At 38.3% G+C, this 16,722-nt stretch overlaps 1 protein-coding gene across 2 annotated transcripts in view; it reads right to left on the reverse strand.

The window, feature by feature from the left end:
* Positions 1–16,722, reverse strand: part of TMEM132B (transmembrane protein 132B) — a 676,739-nt gene that overhangs the window by 30,852 nt on the left and 629,165 nt on the right. The window lies entirely within an intron of this gene.

Here is a 16,722-nt window from a genome sequence, read left to right on the forward strand (position 1 = left end):
TTAAAATGCATAAAAGATGCCCATATGTTACAACCAAATTACTTTGTTCTCAGCCATAAACAGGATGGAGGGAGTGGAAATAGGGGGACAGATCCAGGGACTGTGGAGGTTTGTGATAAATTAGAATCTGAAAGTAAAGTACTTAGGAGATAAATAGCAAGCTTGGGCATAATTATTTTCAGACACTTAAACTGCAATCTGAAAGCACACAAATAAGGAAGTAACTTTTCTGTTAGGGCCACTAACTTTAGCTCCCAGTGGCAGTATGGAAAGAATGGGGAAATTTGAAGCAAAAGGATTTGGATTCAAAAATCTGACTCTGCCAATTCCTACCTGGATGCCCTTGGACAAATCATTTCTTTGAACTTGTTTCTGCAGGTAAAATGAGACAGTGTGTTCCTTTAGCTCTGAGTCTATGACCCTATGATGTTTGCTAATGGAAGACCAGGAGACAAGTCAATGGGATGGTACCATAGTCCAACCCACAGCACTCCATTAAAAGAATGGAAGATTTCGTTAAATGTTTTACTAAAAAAATTTAAGTAAACTATTTATGTATATATATATATATATATATATATATATATATATATATATATACAATGTCATCTTAATTTATCAGTAATTCCTATCACAAAAGGTCAGCACAATGCATTCTAGATGAAGCCACCATGTCAGTTCTCATTGAGTCTCCCAGGTGTCCCTCTGTGCATCCTTAATAACTTCTCAAGCCAGAAGCTTCACTGCCCTCATTTGAATTCTAGTAATTTATTATTGCCCCCTCCCAGACTTCTATATTATTTTATTTTTTTTAGAATTAAAGAATTTCACTTAAAATGATAGTCCACATTGAGAAGAACATTTTTAAGATTTGCCAAGCAATTTACATACAATATTCTCATTTGGGCCTCACACAGCCATCCTAGGAGATAGGTGCTAAAATTATCTCCATTTGGCAAATGAAAAGACAGAGGATAAGTGATTACATGACATCATCATCACCATCATCATCATCACTAGACTATACAAAGCAATTAAAGGTTTTCTCAGCACTTTATAGACATTATCTTATTTGAACCTCACCATAATACTGCGATAGTTATTATCAATCCCTCTTTTCAGTTGAAGAAACCGAGACTATGAGCAATTATGTGACGTACCTCCACCACCATTGCCGCCGTCACCATACTACTGCCGCTGCTGCTGTTACTGCTACTAAACATTATCATTATTTTTATAGCTAGCATTTATAGAGTGCTTTAAGGTTTACAAAGGATTTTTCATATCTTTATTTCATTGGATCCTCATGCCAATCCTAGGTGATATTCTTATTATTCTCCTTTTATAGCTGAGGAAATTGAGACTGAGGAAAGTTAATTGACTTTCCCCTGGGTTACCCACCTAAGTGAGTGTCTGAAGCTGAATTTGAAATCAGACTTTCAGGTTTCTAAGTCCAAAGCTAAAAGAATTTTAACACTTAGCACTACTAACAAGCATTCCTAGCATAATATATAAGCACATAGATGGTGTTTACTTACGGATAGATAGTTTTTCAAATTCCCCATTGTTAGATTTGGGCAGCAAGGTGGCACAGTGGATAAAGTATCAGACCTGGAGTCAAGAAGACTAAACTTGCTAAATTCAAATACAATCCCAGATATTTATTAGCTGTGTGTCCCTTGGAGAAGGAAATTGCAAACCACTCTATTATTTTTTGCCAACCTCAAATGGGATTATAGCAAGTCAGATATGACTGAAATGACTGAGCAATAGTGATAGGGTAACCACCACATTCCATTTTGAGACCACTCCCATGGCTAGAAAAATTTTCCTTATAACTAAGAAAAACCCATATACACATTCTATTTCTATACACACCTCAGCTCCCCAATTAGACTCTAAGAACTCTGAGGGCAGGGAATACATTTATTTTCTTATGTCCCTTGGAGTCTGAAGTCAAGACTAAGTGAAAATGCATTAAAATTAATTTGGGGTCCTTTTTAATTTGGGGATGAATTATGGAATTTCCTCTTTAACGGATCAATCAATTTTCCTTTTCCCAGAAGAACATTTAAATGAGTTAGCTATACTCACTGAGTATGGGAGAAGACCTGGAAATATTCTGGTAAAGCAGAAAAAATTAGAAATGGAATTAAACATTGACAAAGATAACATACAAAACAAATAACCCAAGGATGAACATTTGAGCACTCTGTATAAAGAAATAAAGACATATTGTCATATGCATATCAAGGGGACAGAGGGCATCTCTAAAAATAGCAACAAAACAATTATTTTCAAAACCCTGAAGTCATCTTAGGCTACTCACCCCAAAGTAGAGAGGACTCTGGATGTCAGTCAAATGAGCATTTATTGTTTACTTAGCATAGGTTACTGTGCTAAACTCAGTTACCAAAAAAAAAGAGACAAATGACAGGTCCTGCTCTTGAGGAGCTTACAGTCTAATGGGGGAAGACAGTATGCAGTTTGCTCACACAAACAAGAGATAAATTGGAAATAATCAATAGAAAGAAGGCACTGGAATTAAGAAGAACCATGTTAATCTAACTTTAGGTGTCAAAAAATATGAAAGCAAAACCAAACTCTTTCATCTTTTGAGTTAAATGGCCTCTGAGCTCCCTTCTAAGCATGCTATCCTATCAGTCTGTGAAATGGATATATTTGTTCTGGAAAAGAGAATATTTAAGGCATGGACTGGGCTGCATTACCCAACAAAAAACTTGTCAAAGTTCACATACAGAATTTAATATGTATTTGTGATTATAATGTAATCCATTGTATTATTGAGTATAATCATAAAATGTAATAAAGTATGGTTTTGAGCTGCATGCAGCCCATGGGGCATGGGTTAGTCACAATTAATTTAAGGGATCCAAGTAATCCACCTTCAAGTATATGAAGGGATAGCTTATATAACAACAATAACAAAAATTACGTCTGATGTTTGCCTTTCATTTTTAAAAAAATCATTTTTAAAGAATCATGCAAGTGAGTTTGATTTGAGTGAGGAAGGGAGGGGACTGTGCTAAGGCATCAACCTCCCTTTCTTTTCTGGAGCCATCAGGATCCAGAGGCCAGATATGAATCAGGAATGCTGGCGATGCCTCTGGATGCAGTGGGAGACCTTGGCCTTTTTTCTAAATAATACTTACTATATTCCAGGAACTGTGCAAGTACTTAACAAATATGATTTCATTTGTATCTCACAAAAACCCGGAGGTAGACATTACTATTATGTCTATTTTGCAGTTGGGGAGACTGAAGCAAATACAGATCAAATGACTTTCCCAAGGTCACAGAATTAGTAAGGGACTGAATTTTAACTCGGTTCTTCCTGACTCCTGGATCAAATTCCAATCACAGTGTCACCAAGATGTCCGTCCCTAAAAAGGATCAGAATAGAAGTAGGAACAATGGGCTGAAGGTAAAAAGGGACAGATTTAGATGTGGTGGAAATTTTTCTAATAATTTCAACTAGCCAGAATTAGAATACATTGCCTGTGGGAGCAAGGTGGTAATGATTTCCCCCCTCTCTAAGGGTGTTGATCCAGTCTGGATGATCACTTTGGTGTGTCACAAAGCAGCAATTCATTTAGAGAAGGGTCAAACTAGATGGTCTTCAATGTGCCTTTTAACACTAAGATTCTGTGATTCTGTGAAATGGGGATGTTCAGCCTGGGGAAGAGAAGATTTGAAAGATGAGGATTTAATGAGAATTGTCTTCAGGTATCCGAATGCCAGGCATCGGAGAGGATTAGCCAGATATTTTTACAAAGAGTGAAAATTGAAAAGAGGCGAATTGAGGGACGGCAAAATCTAACAATGGAAGTTATCCAAATTAGAACTGACCAAGGCAACCCAGTAGAATGTATGACTCCGTGACCTTCCAAATTCTAAGCAGGAGCTGACCTCCCAGATCATGATCAGTCAGTGGAAATTAACTATGATTTCCAAGAGGAAAAAATGATATCACCCCCTCATCAACTTTCATATCAGCAGTTCACCAGTGGAAGGGAGAAAAGACAAAGGGAAAAATAATTAACAGGAAGCTTGAGACTGACCCCCGAGTCTTCTGTACCACCAATATCACAAATGAGGAGGAATATTTTTAAAACCTTTGTCATCCCCCACTTCACAGTGTATCACTGAATGCCTTTAGGAATCTTGGGCACATTAATCAAGTTCATTCATTAATAGAAAGAACAGCTGAAATGATACATTACAACAGACCTATCTCAGGAATCCATAGAAACCTAGCTAGGCAGCCTGTGGCAGAATGGTAAAGATGGAGAGCTTGTCTTCAGAGATTTTTTTCCTTCACTCTGTTTCCAAGAGGAGGAAGAAAGGAGGGAGAACATTCTAGACAGAGGAGACAACCTGTGTAAAAGAAAGACTGTCACGAATAGGAAATAGAGATGAGGAGAACCATCTCTGTCCTTCATTCACAGAGATCATAGGATCACTGATTTGCTCTAGACATGAAAGGGAATCAAAGGATAGCTAGTTCAAACCCTTCCTTTTACAGATAAGGAAATTGAGGCCTGGAGAGATTACAGTTCTTACCCAAAGTCACACTAGATGTAAACATCATAGCAGGGATATGAATTCAGGTCCTCTGCCTCCAGAAACAGTGCTCTTTCTACCATATAATGTTTGGAAGACCACAGGTACAGAAGGCTATTTAAGGTTTCACACATGCTTACATGTTTTTCTTTGTTATAAAAGTGAGTGGCGGGGGAGGAAAGAGGGGAATGTTATTCAGAAATGTTAAAAATAAAAATAATAGGAGTGGTTAGGTGGTACAATGGATGGAGCACTGGCCCTGGAGTCAAGAGGACCGGAGTTCAAATCTGATGCCAAACACTTACTGATTACCTAGCTGTGTGATCTTAGGCAAGTTACTTAACCACATTGCCTCGTGAAATGAAAAAATCAAAAAATAAATAAAAATAATATGCCAATTTAAAGCCCAATCCCTTAAACTTTGCTCTCTCTGCTTATTCTTCTGAGAAAGAATGTCTCTATATTTTTCCATAAGATTCTATGGAAACTGAAGTCTTAACCAAAGGAGATATTAGTGAAAGTATGATGTTAAGATCAGTTAATTATGTAAAGTATTTTTCAAGGATACATAAGTGTAAGTTATTACTACTCTTCTTTTTCTTCCTCCTCCTCTTCCTCCTACAATAGAAAGAATGTTGACCTTGGAGTTAGGAGATTTGAAGTCTGTGACATGGTACTTCCTCCCCTCTGGGCCTCTGTATCTGCCCCAAATTTTTTTAGGAAATTAGTTTGTTTTCTTCCCCCCCCCCGAAATTCAGTCTGAAATTAAATCTTTTCCATTTTATTCATTGATCCTAGTTTTGCTTTCCAAAGCCAAATAAAAACAAATTCAATCTCTCTGCCTTAAATATCTTGTTAATTCTTTCACATACTATCTCAGAGTATAATCTGTTACCTTTTTACCTTTCTTGCTCCCTCCCTTACTTTCAACTTCTTGCTTTAGTGGAGGGTTTTTTTGGTCTTTATTGTAAATTCATTCCTTTGTCCTGGAATCAGGAGGATCTGAGTTAAATCCAGTCTCAAACAGTTACTAGCTGTGTAACCATGGGCAAGTAAATCTCTATCTGCCTCACCTGTAAAATGAGAATCATAATAGCACCTACCTCAGAGGGATCAAATTATGTAGTAGACATTTAAGAAAAGCATATTCTCTTCCCATCTGAGCTTCAGTTGGCTTCATGGCTAACACCAACACTATGATTTAGCCCTTGTATGAACATGAGATTTCCACTTTAGAAGCCCTGGTCCTTCCATTATTGTCAATCTGCTCATCTTTGAGTATCCCCTGGAATGTGATTCTTCTTTATCTATTCGAAGTCTACTAAACATCACAAGAGAAATTCTTGAAATCAAGGTGATTTCACCCACTATAAACTCATCTGGATATATACCAGTAGTATTAAATAATGCTATACTCTATTAACTTCCTATCTTGGCACGAGCATTTGCACCAAACCAGGAACAAAAGCAATAAATAAACTATCCTCCTATTATGCCTAGAAGATTGGAGAAAAAAGATTGAATTTAAGGAGATCCCTGCATTCATCTCTCACTCCTCAGTTCTCAATGTCATCACCCATTTTGCTCACAAAAATGTAAAATGGTTTGCCCTAGGTCACACTGATCTATGAAGGATCAGGGACGGGAAGTCATGTCTTCCTGGCTCTGGGATCAGTTCTTTAGTCACTGCCTTAGAATACCTGGACCTATACCCAGTTCAAACACCTCTTCCTTCCAAGATGACTTCCTTAATCCTCTTTTCTTCCCCCTCTGATTACCTCTTAAAGCACATTCTTTGCCTCTCTCTTGTGGGCTTAATCATGTACTATTTTCTAATATATTTATTGTGTATCCAGCATATCCTGGCATAGCACCAGAAGGGAGGGATCATGTCTTGTCTAAACTTCATATTTTGCCAGCAACACACAGTAGACATTTCATAAAATGTTTGTGATTTGTTGCATCTGAGGGATTTTGGAATTGAAATGATCCCTAAGCTCTAAAATTCTCTGAGTCTATGAAACCTCTATTAAAAATCCTATTCTCATACATGATCATGGTGCGAAAATGACACTGGGGCTTCCAATGCCAGGGTCGGCAAGTTTTCAAAAGTCTTTTCAGTCTGGAAAGTTTCCAAAAACAGAGTCAGAAATGCATTACAACATTAGTGTTCTTTCTAATGTTTCAAATTGCTTCTCTAAGTTCAAATCCTCTGACTCCACTTCCAGAGTGCTCTCTCATCTATCTATCTATCTATCTATCTATCTATCTATCTATCTATCTGTCTATCTATCTATCTATCTATCTATCATCTATCTGTCTGCTTTCCTCTGGCATTTTCTCTCTTTGCGTGTCTCTGTGTCTCTGTCTGTCTGTCTCTATTTATCTGTATTTCTACCGCCTTTCCCCTCTCCCTCTCTTTTCCTTTTCTCTCTCTCTCCCTCTCCCTTCTCCTTCTCTCTCTCTGTCTCTCTGTCTCTCTCTCTCTCTGTCTCTCTCTCTGTCTCTCTCTCTCTCTCTCTCTCTCACTTTCACTTTGTCTCTATATCTGTCTCTCTTTGTCTCTCTGTTTATGTCTCCCTCTTTGTTTCTGTCTCTCCCTCCCCTCTCTTCATTTATACATATAGATAGGACATAGATGTAATATATAATTACAGATCCCCCTGCATGTAAAAGTAAGGGTTTTGTTTTGGATTTTTGTTTGTTTTGTTTTAGTATTACCAAGTTGCAGAGGAGTGGCAATCTGTACAAAGAGAGTAGGCATTCCAAGGAAAACACTGAAGTAAGAGACCAAGGCTTTGGAACAAAACTAAACCTAGCCTCCATAATCCCCAACCACATAATCCTCTCGTCAGGGCTCGCCTCTACACCAGGTTTCCACTAAATATCTTAAGACTTTCCTGTGAGATTTTCTAAATGTTACAGGGTCATTCTGACTGCCCTTTACACAAAGTAAACCAGAAGGCAGCTGCTGGTCGGGCTCTATGCCATACCAGTATTTGTTTAATGTCTGACACGCTCAGTAATCTAAGACCTTTACTTGGTGAGCAAAAGCCAAGATCAAGGGTAAAACCTGGCCCTGGGCTTTTCTAAGTGACCTGTAAGACAGGTAGAGTTGGAGTCAGAGCTCCACCTGAGCAGAAAAGAGAAATCTGATGAACAGTAAAAGTTCAAGATTTGCTGTAGGCAATGGCAGAAAAGCTTTAGGAAGATTTTCCTTATTGCTAAGAATACCCGGGCCCCAGCCCAAGAGAGAGAGAGAGAGCAGGAAACAGCCCCAAAGCTCTTCACCTTGATTCCATAGGCCAAAAGCCCTTAAGAACCCAACAGTCTGTCTAGTTAAGGGTCCCAAGGGCGACCTGAAAACAACTTCTCATTAGCCCCAGAGTCTGGCTCTCTAAACTCCCTGTTTATCTGGGAAACTTTAAGATCTATAATTCATTCCAGCAGGGTGTGGGCTCCCTTTATCAACACAAAACCCAGCCCCATCAAACTTTAATAGATCATTTCAGGAGTTTGTTTAGTCAAGATAAAAAATAAAAACTCATCACCTATCTCCTCAGGACTCAGTCTGGCTGATTGTAAGGGAACAATTTTATCTTCCGTTCTTGGGGCTATAACTCCAGTCCTGACCTCACCTTCCTTTCCTTTCCTACTCAGGTGATAGAGAATGTCAATAAAATAGAAGCTACCTGAGTTTAAGTATTTCCCTAGGTAGAGTAGTTGTCCTTCATAATTGAAGAAGACCATGTCATTGTCTATATGATGACATGGTTAGCACATTATATTTATCATAGCGTGGAAAACGTTGTGCAAAGACATCCTTCTCATTGCCTTTCTAGAATCATCTCATCCCTTGATCTGATTTGATAAGAAACAAAATTTCTGGTGCTGTCTGAATACTGTGGATACTGTGGAAGTCCTTGGCTTTATGATTCCCTTCCATATCAGCAAAGCACCTTCCAGCAATGTTGGGCAAAAATGCAAGTATGTGATTTTCTGGCAACAAATTGGAATTTCCCTGGCTTATATCTATGTAAATCCTCTGATGTTCATTGATTATATGGCCCTGGGCACATAATCCTTAACCTTTCAATGCCATAGACAACTCTTTAAAACTAAATCATGGAGATAAGATTGAACTACAGTGAAAGAATTACTTCAGCTGAGAAGGTTTTATACCAGTAAAATAACACAGTCCAGTAGCTATCCCTAGCCTATCATCAGAGCCTAGCACATTATGGAAGGTACATAGTAAATGCGTGTTAAGTTGTCTTTCATTTGGTAGGTCCTCCCAGAAGTTCTACTCCATTGGTTAGGGTCTTCAAGAACATAAGCTTACTTCAGGGTCTCTTATTCACAAATGCTCTCCTCTCCTAACCTCAGCTTCTTTCTCTACAAAATGATGGAATTCTTAAATCTTTTATGTGCCACGTACCTCTTCAGTTGTCACTAAAGCAAAGCCTATAGACCTCTTTTCAGAATAATATTTAAGTGCACAAAATAAAATATGTACATTCACAAAAGAAATCAAGTATATTGAAATACAATTATCAAAATATTAACAAACAACAATAAAGCATGTTCACAAAACCCAGGTTAAGAACTCTTTAAGGACTTTTTGCCCTAAATGTATGGCGTTTATGAGGCATCAGAGTCATAATTTTGCTGGAGGATAAGAGGGATATTAGATTTAAATTTACTATCAGTACTTAGAATATGGATTTAGAATAAAGGACCTTAAAAGACTCATGGTTTGACTTTTCATTCTAAAGGCATCATTCTGGATATATTAGTAACACCTCTAAAACCAACTCCAATCCCTTTAATGTATTTAATCACTGACAACCAATCATAGGTTGAAGTTTGCCTTAGATGCAAGGTCTTCATCATTCTATAGTTGCTCTCTCTGGGTAAACTGATTTCCTCTCATTATTCCAGTACATCAAGGGGATTCCAAATAAAATGGAGTTTCTCAAATATAGTATATGTAATCCCATTCACCTACCTTGACCTCCATTCTGTGTAATGTCAACCTTTGCCTGGCTAGGACCTAGTCTGTCTTCAAGGTCCTATCTTCTGCTTTATTTGGGTTCCTATAAGCTTGCAAATCTGTCTATACTTCCTACATCCATGTAACTTCATATAATGTCAGAATTTCCAGGCTTGGAAGGGGCCTCAGAAGCTAACAAATCCAACTCAGGGGTGAATATGGATCCTCTTTACAATGTCTTCCCAAAATGGTCAGTCAGCCTTGACTTTGAGACCTCTAGTGAGATGAAACAAAAGAAAAATTATTGACCAGGTTCAAATCCCGCCTCAGTTGCTCACTACAACATGATTTTGGGGTAAGTCATTTTTATTTAGTCAACCAAGAAGCATGTATTCAGCAATGAATATGTGCTAATCTGGAGAAAGAAGTGGCAAACCATTCCAGTATCTTTGCCAAGAAGACCCCAAATGAGGTCACAAAAAGTTGAACACCAATGACAGGAATAAAATATAAGAAAGATTGAAATAATAGGCAGAGGACAAGTTGTGAAGGATTTTAATGCCAAACAGGATTTTATATTTGATGCTAAGGAAGCCACTAGGGAGTCACTTTTCTCCCCTGTAAAAAGGGGGACATGAACTAGATGATATCTGAGGTCCCTTCCATCTTGATCTAGTGCCATGATCCCATGACATCTAAGGTCACACTAAAGTCTCTAAAATCCAAGATCCTCTGACCTCATTGTATTTTCTTTTGGACCATTCCCATGATTATAAATGATTATAAGCTTTTGTCTTTGTCTTTATTTTTGTTACACCAAGCTCTGCACTCCTACTTTATTTATTAAAATCTATACTGATTACTCAGCACCATCCATAGTCCTTCATGGAGTCAGAGAATCCCAGAATGGCAGAATCGAAAGGGGCCATCCAGTTCAACTTCCCATTATTGCAATCAGATAGAGTTAACTGCTTTGATATTTACATTAAATATAATTGAGTTGTAATTAACCTTTCATGACTTTAGAACAGGTGGTTTAGTACCAATTTCCACAAATAAGCCCTTTTAAAAGGTACTAAAAATATTTTTTGAGCAACATCAATATCCATATGACCTCAGAAGAGGAAAATCAGTCACTTGATCAAACTTCCTGAAGTCCAGTTTACATCAGGTGGGAAGGTCAGGGATAGGGGAAACATTCCAACTATACAAAATACAATGACTCCTTGGGGGGATGCCATGGCTTCCTGTTACTAGAGGTCTCCCTGTGTAAGCTGGATGTCCATTTTTGTGGGCTACTATAGAGGAGCTATGGGTGGGTCTACATGACCTTTGGAGCTCCTTTCCAACTACTGTTTTCCTATGATGAAGTTCTTGGTACTTGTCCAGATCTCAAGATTCCTTTTTAGATCTATGCTCCCACCTCCTCCTTCAGTGTGTACCATACAAAGTCAAACCAGGAGAGCATTTCATGAAATGATGATGAAGCCCCCTTAGCCAATCAGAAAGTTTGTCTATATTTTTGACATCCTTCCTTAACACAGCTCTGCCATTTTTTTCCCCAACTGAACTTAGAGTATGAACATTTTTCTCTTGAGGTGAAACCTGGAACCACTCTGCCCTTGGGGTGGTGACCCTATCGACTGTCTTTCATTGCCAGTTGTATATTGATCCACTTGCCCTACCCTGACCCAAATAATTATGAATCTAGGGTCTAGGGTGATATTTAGAATGTTTAAACTACTGGCCTTGAACCAGCACTGAAATGCACATACCAGTAAAAAAAGTATTGGTCAACATCAGTCCTTGCAATTATTAATGTAATCAATTTACTAATTATTTATAATTAAAATTTAATTTCTAATTTATTAATATTTTTAAAATCTATTCACTAACTACCATTCTACCAAAGAAGTTAGCTCTGTCATAAAAAGCCAGAATTCATCATAGGATCATAGACCTGGAAGAGACCTGTGAGGTCATCTAGTCCAACCCTCTCACTTTACATATGGGGAAACTGAGACTGAGAAAGATTAAGATTCAAGTCCAAGGTCACACAGGTAATAAGCATCCAAATGAGGATTTGAATGCAGAAAAGATTTGATTTCAGAATCAAGTCTAAGAATGCAAAGAGCACTCAGTTTCAAATACAAAACAAAAGTATTATATTTTGCTATTATTGGGTCATGTCCAACTCTCTACGACCCCATTCAAGGTTTTCTTGGCAAAGATATTAGAGTGGTTTTGATATTTCCTTCTCTAATTCATTTTACAGATAAGGAAGCTAAAACAAACAGGGAAGTGACTTGTCGATGGTCAAATAGTTAGGAAGTGTCAGAGGCCAGATCTGAACTCAAATTTTCCTGACTTTGGGTCCAGGAGTCTATCCCCTGAGTCATCTATTATTTTTCACTCATTTTTTGATTGTATTAGATTCTGATTCTTCATGACCCTATTTGGAATTTTCTTGGCAGACATAATGGAGTGGTTTAACATTTCCTTCTCCAGCTCTAGAGAGAAATCTGGCAAATAGTATGAAGTGACTTGCCCAGGATCATACAGGTAGTGTATATATATATAACTAACTTTATGCTTTTTTTCCCCTTTTCATTTTTTCCATTTAGTTTTGATTCTACTTTCACAATATGACTAATAAGGAAGTGTTAAGCATGATTTGTAAATGTATAACCTATATCAGATTATTCACTGTCATAAGAAGAGAGGAGGGAAAGGATAAAGGTAGAAAAATGTAGGACTCAAAAGCTTACAAAAAGATGAATGTTGAAAACTATCTTTGCATGTGATTGAAAAAATAAAATAAGAAAACATTCACACCTAGAACATATCTGAGACCAAATTTGAATTTAGGTCTTCCTAACGCCAAGATCAAGGTTCTATCCACTGTGCAATCTACCTACTAAATATTATTATATAGGAATATTCAGAAGAGTGACAAGATGAGAAAGGCTTTTCACAAGGTGGCATTTCAACTGATCCTTGAAAGAAACTACAGAGTATGGTAGGTAAAGGAGAGGGAAAAGTTCATTCTAGATATGGGACACAACAAAGAATGCGCAGATGGAGCACCACAGATGAAGAACAGTAAAGAGGTCAGTTCTACTGGTGCATGAAGGGGAGTAATGTCTAATGGAAAAGTCAGTAGGACCTTTGTGAAGGGTTTGAAACATCAAACAGAGGAAAAGACAGGTTTTCACCAACAGGTCCGGAAGGACGGGGTTCCTCCTAAGAGGATTCAGTCCTTTTGTTAAAAGGAGTTGGTAAATGATGGTAAAACAGCAAAGCAAACCGCTTAATGAGAAAGAGCTCAATTCATCCTCCTTTTGCCTCTTCTGTCTCCATCCATCTCCCTGGGAACATCCACCAAAAAAAAAGAACCTGTAACAGTCATTTCAAAAATCAGACAGTTTCTGGGCAAGTGTGAGATGTGGCATTACTTTAACCTTTGCAATAGTCTGTAAAGCAGCCCGCTTCTCCCAGGCTCTCCCAGGCTGTTGTGATTTTTAAAAGGGAGGAGAGAAATGACCATCCAAGCAAATTACAGCCCGCCGTAAAGGTCACACTCACACAGCGTGTAGCTGTCTCTTCGAGCATGTTGGAGGGATTTAAAACCTCATTATTGTGTCTAGGTTTGTAAAGAGAACAATCAGAACAGGATTTTAACGAGGGAAGCAAGCAGAATAGATGACCATTTCCTAGTTATCTTCAAAACTGTAATTCTGGGGATGCTTTCTTAGTGCCAAACCTAACTGTTTCCCCTTTGGTATAGATCAGAGCTGAGCGTGCCTGGCCCGTTTGGAAACCCCCTGGACTTTTTTCAGAAGAGTTCCATTGGTATAATTGATGAGAGATGTCCAACAGGTACATGCTCCAGGCCAGAACAGCCCCTGGAGAAGGATGTCCATAAAATCATTTAAAACTAAGACTAGAAGGACCTCAAAGGCCATTGAATCCACCCTCTCATTTTACAGAGGCCTTCTGGAATCTAAGTATTTGGACTAAGGTCACTTGGGTAGGAAGAGAGAGCCAGAATTCACTCATTTGACTTTAAATTCACTGTATCAAACCAACCCATCACATACACATGAGATTGCATGCTTTGTGAAAGTAGGGACTGCCCATTAATTCAAGTGGGAAGCATAGTCCCTGGTCCATAGTAGGAACTTATGTTTACTGACTAACTGCACTGTATACACTGACAGAAGGAAAAAAATGAATTTTATTAATAATAGAAGAAAATAGGAGGCGGCTAGGTGACATAGTGGATAAAGCACCGGACTTGGAGTTAGAAGTACCTGGGTTCAAATCCGGTCTCAGACACTTAATAATTACCTAGCTGTGTTGCCTTGGGCAAGCCACTTAACCCCATTTGCCTTGCAAAAACACCCTAAAAAATAATAATAGAAGAAAATAAATGAATTTTATTAATAATATTGAAATACATATTAGAGAAATTCAATCTTTTCTGTTCCTTGGCCTACCTCTTTTACTAGGAGGCAATGTGGTTCAAATGTTGGATTTTGAGTCAGAGAACTCCAATTTGAGTTCTGGTCTTTCCACTTACTTAACACATGTGTGATTTCTGACAATCAGTCCATCAAATAACCCACAAACATTTATCAGTCACTTGCTATGTACTAAACACTTGGTATGTAAAGAAAAAGAAATTACTATCTCTACTTACATTCTATTCACAAGTCACTTCATCTCTCTGCACCTCATCTTCGAATTGAATTGTGATTTCCGGGCTTCATTTGAGACCTAAATCTCTGATCCTATGATATAATTCTTGACTTTTCTCATTGCTATTATACTCTGTAACTCAGATCTCCAAAAAAGGCTCTAGGTTCTTCTGGACTAGGGTTCAAACCTAGAAAATGGCCCCCCAAAAGTCACTTTTAATCTTTGCTCCAAGACCTAAGAACTTTATCCTAAGGAAATCTCCAAAATAAAACTTAGGGATGGTTCATGTCTAGGTTTCCCAAAATGTGGTTAATAGAATCCCCACACTCCCACACAGGTATTCAATGCACAATATGGGTGTCAAAGTATGAGCTAATTTTTATTCCACCCACCACAGGAACATACAAGAGATTCACAGGAAGCCCAGAACAAATTCAGAAACATAGACCTCTCAAATAGTCCATTAGACACTGCAGACATTCCTTAAGGTCAACACACTTTGCAGAGCTGCTGAACAAACAAATGCCTTGACTTTTAGACCTGCGTAGTTTGAATAATTTGCATCAGTAAGAAGGATCACATTTCTTCCTGTCCCATTCCTCAATACATGGCTTTAGTCCTTCAGGTTCCGAATGGTACTGTTGACTCTCCTCTTCCTTCTCCAAGGATATGATACCTTAATGAATGGACCCAGAAAGTCTCAATCTCTTGGACACTCTCAACTTTGTCTAAACTTTGACTTGAGATTGGTGGCAAGTAAACAACTCCCAAGAGATAACTTAGGATGTCAGACAAAGATCCACGTCCATCCTGTAACTCTATTCAAAATGAATAGAGGATTGAGTAAACCAGATGGGGACCTTGATCCATACCCACCTAGCCTTCCACTATGATTCCTCCTGATCTATCTGATTCTTCTTATCATTCATTAATATTTTGTTTCTTTTTGGCCTGCATATATTTCTTGGCTATTAACTTCTCTCTCTCTCTCTCTCTCCCTCTCTCTCTCTCTCTCTCAAGTCAACTTGGAGTAACTTTCTGTCACATAGACTACATGTGCCATTGTCCCGGATACTGGGAATGGAAAGACAAATAATAATAAAAATATCAACAAACTCACTCCTTACCCTCACAGGACTGACATGCTTGAGGAATGGTTTTGGAAATCAGGGAAACTTTTCTATACATAAAGAATTCAAACTTGAGAAATTGTCACCTGTGACAGGTCTATTTCTTAATGCTGAAGGTCCTGATGCCGACCTGCCATCACCTCAAATTCAACAACAGCCAGAAGTGAACTCATCACCTTTCCTCTGAAAGCTGCATCTCCTTCTTATTTGCCTATTTCTGCCCAGGATCCCATCATCCCCACACTCATCCAGCTAAGATTAACACCTCAGAGTCATCTTTGACCCTTTCTCTTTCTCCTCCCATCCCCAAATCCAATTTGTGGCTAAGCCCTGACAATTCTATTTTTATAACATGACCTCACTCCATGCTTTTGTGTCCATGTTAGTTCACTAACATAGTTCATCCCTCATCTCTTTTGATATGGGCTATTTTTAAAATCTCCTCATATTTACCACTAGTTTACAATCTATAACTCATTTGCCAAAGCAATTGCCCTAATATTCAAGTTTGACCATGTCACTGGCCCAAGCTAAAATTCTCCATATTGCTCCTAGGCTCCATATTGCTTCCAGGGGAAAAATGCTAACTTTTCAACCAACATTCAAGTCTCATCTAAAATTTTATTTGAATCTAAAAATTCAGCTTCCCTTTGCAGGCTTACTTCACATAACTCCTTTTACTGATCATCTGAAGTTCTCTGTTCCTGCCTCACTAGGCTAATATTGACTTCCTCAGCAGGCTCCTTCCAACTTCTAACCAAATTATCTCCTTAGCTAGGCAGTTGGGTGGCATCAAAGACAGAATGCTGGCCTCAGGGTCAGAAAACCCATCCCAATTCATATACATAATAGCTGCATGACCTTGAATATGCACTGGACCTCTACCAGACTCAGTTTTCTCATCTGTAAAATGAGGGAATTGAAAAATAAGATATATAAAGTCCTTTCCAGTTCAGAATTGAAGATCCTACAATTCCTGTGTCTGGCATATTAACTCCCTTCTCATTTCTTCCCCCCCCCCCCAGAATCTTCTTTCTTCAAGGCTCAGTTCAGGGACCACCTTTTCCTTGAAGCTTTCCTGGAATATTTTTATTCCTTCTCTCCTTAAATTTTCTGGGAGCACTCTGTCTAGATCTGTTGGTCCATGGACAAGACAAAGGGTGGGGATGGGAGGTGTCTGTAAGTATGGATAGGAAAACATGATACCTTTGTTTCAATATAATTGGCTACTTCTCTTTGCAATACGAAGTAACTTGCTTTTTGTTTCTAAGAACGGGTCCTTAGGTTTCACCAACCCGTTTAAGAGGTCCAAGA

The sequence above is a fragment of the Macrotis lagotis genome, chromosome X (assembly GCF_037893015.1).
Source record: "Macrotis lagotis isolate mMagLag1 chromosome X, bilby.v1.9.chrom.fasta, whole genome shotgun sequence".
Classification (NCBI taxonomy): Eukaryota; Metazoa; Chordata; class Mammalia; order Peramelemorphia; family Peramelidae; genus Macrotis; species Macrotis lagotis.